At 38.7% G+C, this 16136-nt stretch overlaps 1 pseudogene; it reads right to left on the bottom strand.

The window, feature by feature from the left end:
- Positions 1 to 407: 407 nt before the first annotated feature.
- Positions 408 to 3163, bottom strand: LOC149815867 (polygalacturonase inhibitor 1 pseudogene; annotated as a pseudogene).
- Between the last annotated feature and the right edge of the window lie 12973 nt (positions 3164 to 16136).

Genomic DNA, 16136 nt, shown 5'->3' with positions numbered 1-16136 from the left:
AGTGAACTGAGAAAAAAAGTGGCCCCCCTCGAGACTTTTCAATCAGAGATGAAAGACATGAAACGGGGATGGAGGTGAGGATGGAGGTTAAAATCAAAACCCATGTGAATACGGAGGACAGAATTTTGAGACAGATCGGGGTTGGAGACCTTGTCCCTGCCTTGGCTCCGGTCCACTGCCATCCCTACTTATACAACTACATTTTATTAGATTTTTTTAAGCAATTGCCCATCCAATAATGACTTAGAACTGCGAAAATACATTATTTATTATTCAAAATATTGACTTAGAATTACAAAGGGGCTTTAATTATTCACTCTTTAGAGCATTTGCTAACAAACCATCGATTTCACAGCACAGGCAGAAGCTGCTTATTAGGACAAAGATAGAGTGGGACCCAGGCAAGCTCAACAGGTAGCAGAGAGTGGTGGCCCACACAGGCACCTGTTGTGTACGAAGGACCAGATAGGAAGGTTTTGCAGGGACCCACCTTGGGGTATCCTCCCACAGAGCCTGTTGTAGCTGACGTTGAAGTTGTCCAGGCCTACCACATTAACAACGTCCACTGGGATGCGGCCACGTATCATGTTATGCGAGATGTCTATGCTGGACAAAGTCTTCACCGGGAAGACCGCGTTCGTAAGGTCAAAGTCAAAGAGATTTCGAGACAGGTCGATTCTAGTCAGCGACTTGGATCGGTTGCTGAAGAGGTGAGACGGGTCGCCTATGAACCGGTTCCTCTGGAGGTCGATATAGTCGAAATCGACACGGCCAACGGACTTGGGCACGATGCCGGAGAGCTGGTTGTGTCCAAGGCTGAGCCCCTTAAGACGGAGCCGGAAGAAGGACTCTGGTATGGGCCCGGTGAGCTGGTTCCATTCCAAGCCCAACCATGTCAGCTTGGGCAGATCGGCAAGGGAAGGTGGTATCGAACCGGTGAACCGGCTGAAAGAGAGGTGAAGGCTCTCCAGTTCCTTAAGTTGGCCGAGCCAAGTTGGTATAGGGCCAGTGAGGTTGGTATGGCTGATCATCAGGGTGGTGAGCTTGGTGAGTTTGGCGATCTCCGGTGAGATTTGGCCATGAAGATTCGGCAAGCGGACGAGGATGAGCGTGTGCAGGTGGGTCATCTTGCCGATGGCGGCAGGGAACTCGCCGGAGATGGCATCGTTCTTGATGGTGAGATAGTCGATCCAGCTGGTGTTGGCATTGCAACTGGTGTCAGATAATTTGCAGCAGTCGACTATGGTTCTGTTGAAGACTTCGCTGAGGGCTTGCGCGTCTTCCGGCCGGCATTGGGTGCGAATGGCAGACGAGAAGGAGAGGGAGAGGGAGACAAGGAAGAAGAAGAAGAAGAAGCGAGGCATCATGGGCTCTGTAGCTCTCTTCGCTAGTGCTTTCACTTTTGATGCCTTTGGGATGGAATGAAGAGAAACGAGGGTATGTTCATCAATTTATAAAAGCGGAGGCCGCCTTGTTTAGCACTCCACTGCCGTATGTTTTGAGCCACCACTTAACTTAGTAAAGCCGCCTGATGGAGTGGAGAGGGACTTTTCGTAGTCTATCACATTAGGCTCACATGTACGATTAATAAAAGATTGGTCAACTTTTGTATTCCAAAATAGAAAAAGGAAACCGATACAGTTCGTTCAGCTCTCTCTCTGACCCACCCTGAGTTTTGCCTTGTATTTCAAACATGAATTTGGATTTGTATCAAGAATCCAGACTCCATTTATGACACTGAGATCACAAGTAAGAATTTGGTGTAACTGGGATGGTTCTGTCGGTTTTTATGAAACCGGTTCCTTAAGGACATGTTTGATGGCTTGTCTTGGGTTGGACGAAATGAACAAAAAGAATGGAACACAACATTGGTTTTGTTCATTCCGTAACAACTGATCCAAGTCCAACGTTTGTTTGGACCGTACTCAAATGCTATGTTCCAAATGTCCGTTGTTTGATGATGATGTGTGAACAACTTGAACAGTCATGGATAATGGGTCAAATTACTTCATTTTGGATCAAATGAACCGATTCATCCACCATTTTATATATTTTAACAAGTTTATTATGGTTTTTTCTCGGATATGGATCCAATTGCAAAATCATATCTATTTTAGCAGATCATTCAGCTTATAAAAATGACGAACTCAAAAAATAATAACAAATAGGTGACTCTATTTTATCTGATTTATGTTGATTGTGGACTTGAGCTTCAAAAAGAACAAACATCAGATCAGTTTAAAGTAGAACCATTTAGTTATTCCATATGAATACAGATAGAAAACAGAATGGTTTGTAATTCAGGTGTGCTCCAATTAGAATTCATCAAATGTGATAAAAACAAGAGATGAAGGATATTGCAAGAAAGGCTTCACATGAACACTGCTGAAAGAAAACAAATATGAACTTTGAAAATCTACAACAGAAAATGTGGAGTCTATTGTTAACATGTTGAGCATATTCATCAGATTGAAAGGAAAAAAGTTATCAGGACCACAAAAAGGCTACAAAACCAACATACTCCAACTTTCCAAGGAACCTAACCACCTTCATCACATAAGAGAACAATTGATCATATATGTCATATCTATCATAGGCTCAATAAAATGAAACAATATATGTTAGTTTTTAAAGATATAAATTAACAAACCACCTTAATCATATGGAAACATTTGATAATTAAGACAAAAAGTTTCATTTTTATAATATGGAAAGTACAATTATGAATCATAAGTCACTAAGATGTATCATACAAATATATATGTAACTACATATGGATAAGAAAAACAAAGTGAAAGAAGCATAGGAGTAACAAACTAAAGTCTATAAAAAAAGAAGAAAAACTGAACGCCAGAGACTCCTCTGCTTTCAACTCAACCAACTTCATCCATCTTGCTATCCTCATTTTCAACCTACTCCAATGTTGGCATATCTGTGTCCTCGGTCCCACCAGCCTCATCCTCTCTAATGTTCAAACCCAATTTCAATATTCGATATGAATCCTTGTAGAGAAGGTGTTTGAATCATCCATGCTCCATTCAAAATTGAGAAGAGTCATCTTATACAGCAGCAACACTAGATCTTTCACTGATTTATCATTCTTGTAAGCCTCTAGTCGCTTCCTTAGCTCCTCTATCATCGGGTTCTCAGGGTTGATCTCCATTTGTCGACCTTGCCATTGAGATTCATGCCGCAACAAAATAAAAGATGTACGTATTCCACCAAAAAAATCAAGAAATCGCCATCAACATCAGCACATGCTCATCACTGGCAAGGATGACATGCTTATAATGAACACTGCACATGCTGATCAAGTTCACCATGTTTTATTAACTCTAACATACTACACAATTCTATAGTAATGGACTGTTGGAAAGACCATCATCAAGGGAAAACAAAAAAAAATTGTAACACATGCAACACACTACTACTTGGAAAAATATCACTGGTTTTAAAAAAGTAAAATATGCTAAATTCATTTTCCTTTTTGTTATAGAAATGTCCCTTATTAGCATCACCCAAAATAAAGGGGTAATATGAGTTCGTTACTTGTTAACATCCAAAGTCTATCTCACCGGGCGGCGACTCTAGTGAGGAATGGCCCACAACAAATTGGGGTTTAGAGAAATGAGGAACAGTGGGACTCCAACGAGATCAAAAGAGGGAAATCGATCGGGAGAAGATTATCATGGTCAAAATACCACGATCGATCTCTCTAAACCTAAAAAATTTCAGAACTGAAGCAATGAAATCAAGGCTTGGAACAAACCCTAAATTTTGAGATTGGTCGAAAACAAGAAGCCGAGAGAGAGAGAGAGAGACTAGTCTGCGACAATGGCAATGGTCTCTCTCTCACATGGAGTAGCAATGGTTTGCAACAATGGCGAGAGAGAGAGGGAGGGATGTGAAACCCCAAAACAAACCGGCGATGATCTTTCTCATACTGCTGGTCTGTGACGATGGCGAGTAGGGATGGAGGCGCACCCGGACGAAGCACCGACGGCAACCCCGCTTCAGAGTCGAGGCACGCCCATCGAGGAGATTTTGTTCCCCTCATCCCTGTTGCTTTTGTAACAGGGGGGAGGGTGAAACTAAAAGTTCATGTGTATAAGGACGCAGCGGACGCGCGGAACACCATCCGCCACATCCAACGTTTGTTGGAAATCGCTGTTTCCAGCGAGATTTTTGTCCGAATCACGCTGGGAACGACGCATCAAACATACCCTTAAGGACATGTGTGATGGTGCTTTCTCAGGGACTAAATGACCAAAAATTATACATCTTATAACAATCGTGGGACGCTATTGATGCTTGGAACTCTGTCTGTCACGTCCAGAATGAGGGGTAAATACCGTTCCACCCCCTGTTACGAAAAGAACAGGGACTGAAAACAAAGTTTAAAAAAAATACCTCTTGGTTTTTTCCCCTTTCAATGCAGCCATGTTATTTATATTCCCATATATTTTTGCCGATCTTTTTCCTTGTTCTAGTATTTGACACATAAACTCGACACCATGCGCAGATTTTGATGGTCCTAGCGATTTGGTGAATGCACTTAAAAATGTATAATAAATAATTGAAAAAAAAACTTGAGAACAATCTAAGCAAGAAAAAGAAAACTGAATTTCTTGGAAAAATATCATGAAAATATTGTTGGCTGGATCTAGTGATTTTTCCCCTTTCAACGTACCATTATCTTGTTAAAACATGTAAAATGGTGGACGGATCAGATCATATGATCCAAAATAAATTATAGGCCATTGATTTTAGAAGCCTTGTGAAAACCTATCTAATTGTTATAATGATTCAAGAGCATTCCTACTAAGGAAAACACGTAGATTTGTGGGTGATTGATGAGGAAAGGGTACAGGAACATTTGAACTAAGAATAGTTAGGCCATTTCACTATGCTTAACCCATAGTGACAAATATCGCGAGATTTATGAAAAATCTCGTGATAATATCCTGAAAGTTTAAAACGGCAATGTCTCACGAGATTTTCAAAATATCGCAAGATTTATGAAAAAACATAAATACCACAATTTTTTAAACAGCTATTTATCACGAAAAAATCATGTATTTTTATTTTTAAATTATTTTTATTAATATTTTCTCATAAAAAATATATTTTTTATTTTTTAATTAACTTTTTTATTGCTGAAAAATGCAAGATTTATGAAAATTTTTCAATTTCTCGTGAGTTTTTGAAAAACGAGAAATTGCCGATAAAAACGTTTGTCACTGTGGCTTAACCTAAGATTAACACCCAGTTAAACTGGCAAACTTTTAGGTCCTTGATTTCCTAAACTAAAATGTTCTACATTAACAAACAAGAACATCATGATATGCATTAATGCTGCCAAGTGATTTGCCTGGAAAAACAGACGATGTGAAAAAGAATTAAAGGGGTCTCAATCCGGGCCCTCCAAAACATTTGCTTTAGTGGTCAAAGTGAGCCTAACTTCATAGGCTGTCCAATCCCTTCCCTTCCCTTATCTTCACAGTCCAAATCAATGAGCTCAAAACAAACGGCCGCGGTGGACTAAACCAAGTGGCTACCACTCTTATAAAGATCGAACACACTCGATTCTCTTCACCTCATCCCAAAGGCACCAAAAGAGAGAAAGAGCAAAGAAACTTACACATCCCATGATGCCTCGCTTCTTCTTCTTCTTCCTTGTCACCCTCTCCCTCTCCCTCTCCTACTCGTCGGCCGTTCACAGATGCCGGCCAGAAGACGCACGAGTCCTCAGCGAGATCTTCAACACAACTATAGATGACTGCTGCAGACTGACTGATACCAACTGCAATGTGAACACCAGCTGGGTGGACTACCTCACAATCAAAGGTGATGCCATCTCCGGTGAGATCCCGGCTGCCATCGGCAAGATGACCCACCTACACGCGCTGGTCCTCAACCACTTGCCGAATCTTCGCGGCCAAATCTCACCGGAGATCGCGAAACTCACCAAGCTCACCTACCTCAGAATCACCTGGACCAACCTCACCGGGCCTATACCAGCTTGGCTCGGCCAACTCAAGGAGCTAGAGACACTTGACCTCTCTTTCAACCGATTCACCGGTTCGATACCACCCATCCTTGCTGATCTGCCAAAGATGACATCGATGCGCTTGGACCGTAACCAGCTCACTGGATCGATACCCGATTCATTCGGCCGGTTCTGCGGCAAAAGGCTTCAACTCGGATACAATCAACTTTCCGGCGCCGTGCCCAAGTCTCTTGGCCGTGTCAATTTCGACTTTATCGAGCTCCAGAGGAACCAGTTCATCGGAGACCCGTCTCATCTCTTCAGCAACCGCACCAAGTCTCTGAATTACATCGACTTGTCTCGGAATCGCTTCGATTTTGATCTGACCAACGCGGTCTTCCCCGTGAAGACTCTGTACAGCATAGATCTCTCGCATAACATGGTACGTGGCAGCATCCCAGTGGACGTAATCAATGTGGTGGGTCTGCTCAACTTCAACGTGAGCTACAACAGCCTCTGTGGGAGGATACCCCAAGGTGGGGCCGTGCAAAACATTCCTGTATGGTCCTTTATGCACAACAAGTGCTTGTGTGGGCCTCCACTCTCTGCTACCTGCTGAGCTTGCCTGGGTCCCACTCGTGGTTCTGCATTACTAGCCAGCTTCTGTCGTCCTGTGATACGGAGTGCTGTGTTACAACTAGCAAAGGCTCAAAAGAATGAATAAAGTGTCTTGTATTGTGAGTCATTAATTTGAATAATGAATAAACTATTTCAGTGATTCTAATCAGTTTGTTTCAGCCTCTCTCTCTCTCTCTCTCTCTCTCTCTCTCTCTCTCTCTCTCTAGGCTTCTATTTTTATGTTTTGCCTGCTTTCGGCCCCTTTTTTTTTGGGTCTGTTGTTTTTGGTTTTCGCGGGCTCAACTTTTTGTTGATGCCATGCCTTAGTAATGTTGATGTTTCTTTCGGCTATCTAGGCTGCAAATTGGCTTGTCCTAGGTGGCTTTGAAATCTGATGTGTGAATCCATTCTATTTTTAATGAGAGCAGATCAGGTAATATTAGTATATGACCGATATTCATTGATGATATTCTTATCTACAAAAAAAAGAAAAAAGAAGAAGAAAAAGACATGGATTATAATTTATCCCACCGGACGTTTCACTTGAGCAATGTGCATCTCATTTGCAAAGTATGAGAGTGGGGCCTATATATGACATCTCCATCAAGATGTTTGAAACCTATTGCCTTTTGTCGCGAAAAAGACGACCATTTCTCTCCAACCAAGTCAAGCACTTCTCCATGCCAAACATCAATAATCTCCTCCTGCAACTGAGAATGCAATTCCACCCTAGCTTCCTGACCCTTCCAACTAGGATAAAGCTCCCTCAAAGAAGAGCCACAATGCTGCATTATAGCTATCCTACCCTAGGTTCGTATAAATCATCCCAAGCCAGCTGTACAAGTTTCTAAACATAATAAAATTTTCAAACCATATGCCTCATTGCCGTCTCTGCACAACTTGCAAAAAGCACAACAAAAACTCACCCAAAGAGCCATCCTTTATTGATGGAGAAAAAGGCTTTCAATTTTATCCAAAATTACCAGCCACCCAATCATTAATGCAGCTCTTGGCGATAAGCCCTTGTCCCATAATCCATAGAAATTAAGGGCATATTTGTTTGCAAATCAGATATTCAAATTTCTGGTTTTCTACTCTTCATATTAATTTAAAAAAAAAACGGTTTTTTTTTTATGAAAGTTAACTTTTATTCAGATCATAGTTACAGGTGATGAGATGTCACTTGCAGCATGTACAAAGAAGCAACAAAAACATTAAAAAAAGCAATAAATATATGAGACAGATCATATTCTTGGTTCACCCAATCAATTAGCATTTTTGTTAGCCTATTTAATTTTAATTCTTTCATAAACATGAATACAGTAATTCACATTAAGTATTTAGCCTTTTTCATGCTGACCCACCATGGAACATTCACATATTTTATTTGTAAAGCACAAATACCGATCTAATTTCTAACATTAATTATATGGTAAATCAATTAAATCATGACATCCTAGATTTGCAGACATTATATTCTTTTTATTTTCTTTTATAACATAAAATAAATCCACTAGCATGATCATATATTAATCTGATTCAAGCATGCAAACCAAACTCCAAATTTGATTTTGCCTATTCTCTTTTACAAAACAATTTTTATGTATTTTTAGCATAGATCTAGGTAAGAATAAGATTACAACTCATGCTAAATTTAAAATAATCCATCCTACACATTACATATGCTAGACAAATCAACTCGCCATGTAAGGAGGAGCCAGCAGCTCCAAGCAAATAGTCACTTGCTGCTTTTGGCCATAATCGAGTCCCTTAGTGTTATATTGTTAATAATGTTACATCTATCATCCCAATCCAATCCAACTGAAAGAGCTTGTTGATATACAAACACTATGCAAATCACGAATAACATATGCTTGTCATGTATAATCCTCGTCCCTTCATAGCTAAATCGGCTTTAACTCCCTCACTCAGTACCAACCATCCAAGTGTAGGTAGACCATGTCCCCACAGGGCATTAATAGGCCTCGAGACGGCAAGTGGGAGGGTAAGAGTCAGGTAACAAGATGAAACAGAAAATTTACCTGAACTCGAAAATCTCCAAATGAGATGGTCTTGCCCATCTGTTAGCTTAGCTTGAGATAGTGACTGCATATCAAAACTGTTAGTTTGAGATAGTGACTGCATAATAGAGCCATTGTTGTAAAACGCATGCATTGGGATGTCTTCTCAAAACTGTCCCAAGTATTGTTGGTGTAAATAGCGCTAACCCATTGGTTAGTACCCTTGGCCAATGAAAATAACAATGGGTATTTCTCCCTTAGTGTTTGATCATTGCACCATATATCCCTCCAGAAATGTCATGTTTCTATCCTTCACTTGGACTTTGATCCCTTCCAAAAAGAAAAATGTTTAGAACCTTTTGCAGACCTTTCCAACACCCCAAACCCCTCTTTCATTTGCTATTTTCACACCACCGCCATGGCCATTCATGTAAATCATATTTTTTTTTTTCAAAACATTCACAACTAATGAATTTTCTGTGGTAAATATCCACCACCATTTGGCAAGCAAAGCATCATTAGACCTTCTTAGGTCCACAACCCCAAGACCACCTACTTGCAATGGTTGTTCCACATGCTTCCAATTCTTCATAACCCATCCTTTGGCAGATTTGGACCAGCCCATATAAAATTTTTCATTGATTGAATCAACCTCTTGATCACCTTCACCTTCTTTGGCATAAAAAATATTTGCATGCAATGGTGGCCATTGATGAAATGACAAATCTTACCAATGTACTGTGTCCCGTAAATGAGAAAAATCTTGTCTTCCAAGATTGAAGCTTGGAGTTGATGTTGCCCTTAATGTTCGACCAATGCTTCACCCAAGTGATGCTCAAATCTAACGGAATGCCAAGGTAGCGCATTGATAAGTCATCCTTTTGGCAGTTGAAAATAGTTGATGCAATATTTTGCAACTCTTCCCCCAATAGCATTGAATACTAAGACTTGGCTCTTAGATCCCTTTATTTTTAAACCCATTCGTGGAGCGAAAGTTCCTTCGCGGCTGCGGTAAGGTCGGCCACATCGAGGACGTCGTCGTCCACTCGGCCGCCCGCGGGTTCGGCCTCGGCCGGAGGGTCGTCCGCTTCCTCTCGGACCACGCCCGCTCCGCCAGCTGCTACAAGGTCATACTGGACTGCAGCCCCGACAACAAAGAGTTCTACGAGCGCTGCGGGTTCCGCCACAAGGAGCTCCAGATGACCATGTACTTCGACCGGCATTCGCCCTCTTAGCTGTTCTGCTCTACGCCCTTTTTTTCTCTTTGAATTCGATGTCTGTTTTGTGGCTGGGCAACTCACAATTCAGGGTCTTTCATTTTTGCTCCTGCGTCTTTCATTCACGCTTAGAACCCCTTTTTATCTTTGTTTTAATTGTGTTTTTTTTTAGTAACTGGTAGAACAATGTTCTAATTTTTTTTGTTTTGATTCTTTTGAACGGGGAAAAATGGTAGAAATTGGGATCTGATTTTGCTGGTGGAATGGTAGTCTGATTTGTAGCTGTTTTGTGATTTGGAATTTTCTATTGGATGGTTCATTTGGGATTTGCTGAGTTTATCTCTGAATGATGAACTACAATTTGATTAGTGTTTGGTGCTCTGCAGTCTATGTACCAAACTGGGAGCAGAATCTTATTCTATAGCGTTTTTCTCATGTTTCAAGCGAATCGGAAGACTTGTTTGTCGATGTTGTTTGATATGCTTTGATCTATTTTTGGTTTTAGTTTGATTTCTTTCGACGCATGAAATTGATTCGGGAATAGTTATTGTAACCAACTTGAATTACTTTGTGAATTCTTGATTGGTCTTTGTGTTTGCAAAACTTTGGTAGGTTTAGGTATGTTTTGTTTAGGAAAAGTTGCGTGATTGATGATCTGGGGATTTGTTTTATCAGGAACCATGATTTGCAGCTTAAATGAGTCTGAGAATGACAAACAAAAGACGTTGTGGCAGCTTGACTAGAGGATCGAGAACTTTATGGTAAATCATGTTACTGTCAAGAAAATACTTTGTAAAATGCAATCACCTCTGAGAACTTCATTCCCCCGTTTCCCGATTATTCTTTTGAAAAATGCATTACCTCTAAGAACTTTATTCCCAAAGAATCCTTACAGATGTCTTCAACACAGTTTATTTACCATTTTAGTAGGCTTAGCCTTCATAGTATTTCATAAATTCAGCTTCCAAAATGGTGAAAAATCATTATGTCACACACAATTCATGAAAAAACACATCATAAAAGAATGACTAAGATTCAACCTTTGAGAGAGAGGGAGAGAGTCAGGGTTGGGGACGGCCCATGCTTAAAGGCGTTGGGTCCGGGTGGTGCCCACCCTGACCCAACCTTTCACTGGGTCAGGGTGGGTACACCTTGAACCATTGGGAAATTTTTTGGGTTACTAACATGGCTTTGTCCCTGGTTAGAACCATATAGATGTGTTTTAACATGGTTTGTTTTGTAGTGGTTTCATCATGCCTAATACACGACTAGGTTTTATTTTTGAAATTGTGAAAAAACAACTGAGGATGATTTAGAAATGCGAATGAAAACCATATTCAGGTCAACTTTAACACGTGAAAAATAGAACATGCTAAACATGATCCAAAGGTTAGTTTTTGTTTTTTGGAGATTAAATCTATGTAAATCAAAGGTATGTCACTGTAAGCTTTGTAACACAGACTATATTTGGCCATCATATCTCCTTCAATATTAGTCATAATGAAAACTTCATGAAAATGACTTTGGTATCCGCAGCTGTATCCACGTGACGTGGACCTTAAGTTATGGTGGTTCAATATCACAATAGAAGCACCTCTGTCTCTCCTTATATATATATATAGTAGTGAGTAGGTGCTTGAACACCTACTTGAATATGCTGGCCGTTCATCGCTTGCTTGATGGATGTCCAGCACAAAAAAAATGGTAAACTCGTTAAAATGCTTTGTTTTTTCACCCAAATGGCTTTAGTGGCACTTTTTGAACACTGCTAAAGGTCTTGACGGAAAAAATGACCTTTAATGCTCAAAAAGCACCGCTAAATGTATAAGGGACACACACAGCATTACAATTTTGTAATACCACGCATGTCCCTTGTACCTCTAGTGGTGCTTTTTGATCGCCGCTAAAAGTCATTTTTCTGCCCAAACCTTTAGCCGTGCTCAAAAAGTGCCGCTAAAGCTATTTGGGTGAAAAAACTCATCATTTTGATGCTAATTTTTTTCTTTTTGCACTGGATGGACGGCCAGCGTGTTCAAAGTTCAAGCACCTACTCACTACTCTCTCTCTCTCTCTCTCTCTATATATATATATATATACACACACACTCTATATATATATATATATACTCTCTCTCTCTATATATATATATATATATATATATATATAAATATAGAGAGAGAGAGAGGTGCAGGTGTGAAGTACATATGAATGAAGATTTTTGTTTTGTTTTATATATATATATATATATATGTGTATATATATATATATATATAGAGAGAGAGAGAGAGAGGTGCAGGTGTGAAGTACATATGAATGAAGATTTTGTTTTTTTCTTTTTTGTCTTTTGAAATTGATCATACATACGGGATATACATGCTTGCTTTTATAAGAAATTTTTTATAGGGTTAATGGCCCAAAATTTTCATAATACTTGAGGCTCCAAAAGTCATATTTTTTTGTCCAAAACACACGATCCAAGTGTCTATTACTAGCAAATGGACCATGCTGGACACCTGCTGTGTGAGATTTGTGAAACACACTGTAAGTGCTCTGTTCACATGCAGTTCTGTTAGGAACACGGCTCATAAGGCCGAAGCTGCCAATGTAAATACATGTGAGTTGGGGGCGTGGGTCCATGTGAGTAGCTTTAGGTATGGGTGAATACATTATATAATGTAACCTAAGCCTTTGGTTTCACTTGCTTAATGAACTCATTTGATCTAACTAGTGTTGACCCTTACCTGTGGATTACATGGGTAGCTAACTAGATAATGCAAATCGCACCGCTGCTACTCTGTGACTAAGGTGCATGAATATTCATATCACTGCACAACTCAGAGCTTAGTCTGTCACTTTTGTTAGCATCTCTTTTTCCAATTATGAAGTTGTGCTTCCCAAGGGTTGGATCTGCCGTTGATATAGCATTGTTTGTTGAATGTGTATTGTCATTTGAATTAGAGGGGTAAACAAAGACTCTGACAAAAGGAAAATGAGGTTAGCAACTCTTGAATTCAACCAGTAATTCTAGACAAGTTTCTTCCTCACAAGAGTTGTCTATTGAGTTAACAAGTGCTGAACCTCTTTTCTAAAGCTTTACCATGTTAGATCTGTCTTTTGATGGTATAGTTAGATGTTATTACTGACCGACGTGGCTCTATACTGCTAAGACATTAGGTATATATGACTGCATTTCTTCCTTTGTAAACTTTAGGCCTCGGACACGACCAGATTGCTGATCTTTGATGGGCTTTGCTCTTGACATGCTAGTTTTTCATTGAATGATACTGATAATCTTGGGCTTTATTACTCTCAAAAAAAGAAAAAAAAAAGAAAAATCTTGGGCTTCGTATGGAAGTCAACTATGAAAAAATGGGAAGATATGTGACACTACTACTGCTGATCACAACTAAAGCGAACATCACGGTGCTGCTGCATGTAACTCAGATGGCAATCAAGAAATTAACCAACAGATGGTGTTGCTATCTGTATGGCTTATGCTAGGCTGAAGGCAATATGATTGGGTTCTCAAGGCAAATAAACTTCAATAGGAAAGCACAGAGGGATTCTAGGAGATGGAATAGGCTTCTAAGAAGGCATTTGCAGCACCAGGGAGTCAAACACATCCTATGCTCACCTGTGCTAACCTTGCACTTGAATTTAAATGATGGTTGAAATGGCAAGCAAAAAGAACTGATGGTGAATTTTGGTCATGAGTTGCAGGTGCAATCTGGCCTTGAACCATGGCAGTGAAACCAATCAAGTGCTTTGCCTCAAAAGGCAGAAATGGCACAAACTTAACCTTCGGAATGACAATGGTGCACGCTTAAGGTAGCATGATAGTTAACCAATTGGTTGCAATCTGACCTGTTCGATTGATTTTTCCTTTTTTCTCCTTCATTATTCCATTTAGCTAGGTTTTGCTGCAAATTGCACTGAATCCACTTACTAAATTTGTGAATACTAGTATGGAGATGAAATGTGAAGGAATAGTCCTAGATTAGCCATACAATGACAGTATAACTTAACCGTCATGTCTACCATGTGAGACTACCATTCTTACAAAATCTTTGGCCTTGTAGAGTTGATGGTGTAGATTATCGAGGTATTTGAAAAAAAAATATTGGGTATAAACCAAAAGCTGAGAAAAGTTTTTCTTCTACACGAACAACTTAGGAAATTGAACAAATACTTTATAGGCACACACAACAATGCAATGAAAGCAGAACACATAAGAAATTAAGAGATTCACATGATATTTTGTGTGGACCTCCAGATATTCACACAAAATCACATTTTTTTTGTGAACCTCTAAAAGATTTATATGACATTTGTGCAGGCTTCTAACATTCTCACAAATTTGAATAAAATTATTGTGAACTTTTAAAAGATTAAAATCTCAAAAATAAAGTGATTCACATGATATTTGCATGGACCTCTTGAAATTTGTATATTTTTTTTTGCTAACTTTCGTGAGTGCAATATCTATTGTTAGATTGTCCATAATAGGCATAAGCACACTTAACAATATGTTTTGGTACTTCATAATGCTCTAGGTGCAAAGCAGGTTCGTGCAAATATTATGTGAAACTCTTTTTTAACTTTCTTAATGGTCTGCAAGGTATTTGTACGGATATCAACAAATCTGCACAAATATTATGCAAATCTCTTTAGTTTTAAGATTTTAATTTTTCAGAGGTTTGCAAGATATTTGTGCTAATGTCAGCAGGTCCATGCACCTATAATGTGAATCTCCTTAGTTTGATTTTAATCTTTCAAAAGTTCAGAAGATATTTGTGCGGCTGTCAACAGGTCCGTACAAATACCTTGCAAATCTTCTTAGTTTGCGATTTTAATTTTTTGGATATTTACAGGAGTTTTGTGCAAATGTTAGTAGGTCTGCGATTTTAATCATGTGAATCTCCTTAGTTTGTGATTTTAATCTCTCAAAGGTTCATAAGAATTTTGCAGTAAGTTTGTGTAAATATCATGTAAATTTTCATAGTTTGTGATTTTAATCTTTCGAAGGTTCACCCGATATTTGTACGAGTGTCTGCGGTCTGCACAATATATCATAAAAATCTCTTTAATTAGATTTTAATCTTTCAAATGTTTGAAAGACATTTATGTGAATTTATGTGAATGTCAAGATGTCTACATAAAATATTATGTGAATCTCTTGAATTAGATTTTAATCTTTTCAAGGTCTGAAAGAAATTTATGTAAATTTGTGCGAATGTTAGGAGGTCTGCCACAAAACATTACTTGAGGGTCTTCCCAACTTGATGAATAGCCATTCAAGGTGGGAGGTGACCAACCTTCAATTTCAAGACGAAACAAGTATGACAAAATGCAATAAGACAATGATACATTTTGAAAAGACTCAAAATGACACTTCTTGCAAAAACTATAATGATCAATGTATTGCAAAAAACCTAATTTTGGATAAAAATTATCAAGGATTGCAGAATAAAAATTTCAAAATGAAACTTTCTACATGATCTTGACATTTATTGGGTCCAATGAGACAACCTAAATGATTGAATACAATATCAAGACTTGATGCTAGAAAACCTCATGCTAAGCAAGTGACAAAACAAAATAACATTCATGAGAGACAAGGGTGCATGACAAAATGCTAAGTGTCATGGTGGGACTTATAAAATTCAATATGAATGATGATTTGAATAAAAAAACAATGCTTCAAATGACTTTTTTTTTTAAGAAATTGCCTCTTGTTAATTTTATTTGGAAACAAATTTTTAAAGTGAAAATTTTCATCACCTGATTGGGTACTTGTCTTGAAAAGTGTTTCAGACATGAGAATGATGAGTGAAAAAGGAGTGTGTGCAACTCACATTACTTATCTACTTTACTTTTTTGTCAATGTTGATCTGATTTTACTTTTCATTTTTTGCCCCTAATTGAAGTCTTTAAAATAAACATGCTTGTTCTTTTTTACTAGGATAAATTCTTTTTTTTGGCTCTCAAATTTCAAAAAGCAACTAGTTATAAAAGTGTATGATCAGCTCATGTTTTTAATAGTTGCTAATCAAATCTCATAAAAGATTGAGACTCTACAAACTTCAGCAAAATTCTTTGACCATCTAAGCCCCAAAAATGAGAGCTCTAAGCATATAAAAGCCTAGGACTTTTCATTCATTCGAATGTACTTTAACATCTTCACTTCAAAGCTTGCCTCAAATTTATCTCATGTTGAATATTTCTAAGATGTCAATCATTTTTCCAAAGACTTAAGAAACATGAAAACAATGCAAAGAAATATCATGATTG

The sequence above is a fragment of the Nuphar pumila genome, chromosome 15 (assembly GCF_984573655.1).
Source record: "Nuphar pumila chromosome 15, dmNupPumi1.hap1.1, whole genome shotgun sequence".
NCBI classification, from domain to species: domain Eukaryota; kingdom Viridiplantae; phylum Streptophyta; class Magnoliopsida; order Nymphaeales; family Nymphaeaceae; genus Nuphar; species Nuphar pumila.
This window is presented reverse-complemented; position numbering and strand designations above follow the sequence as displayed.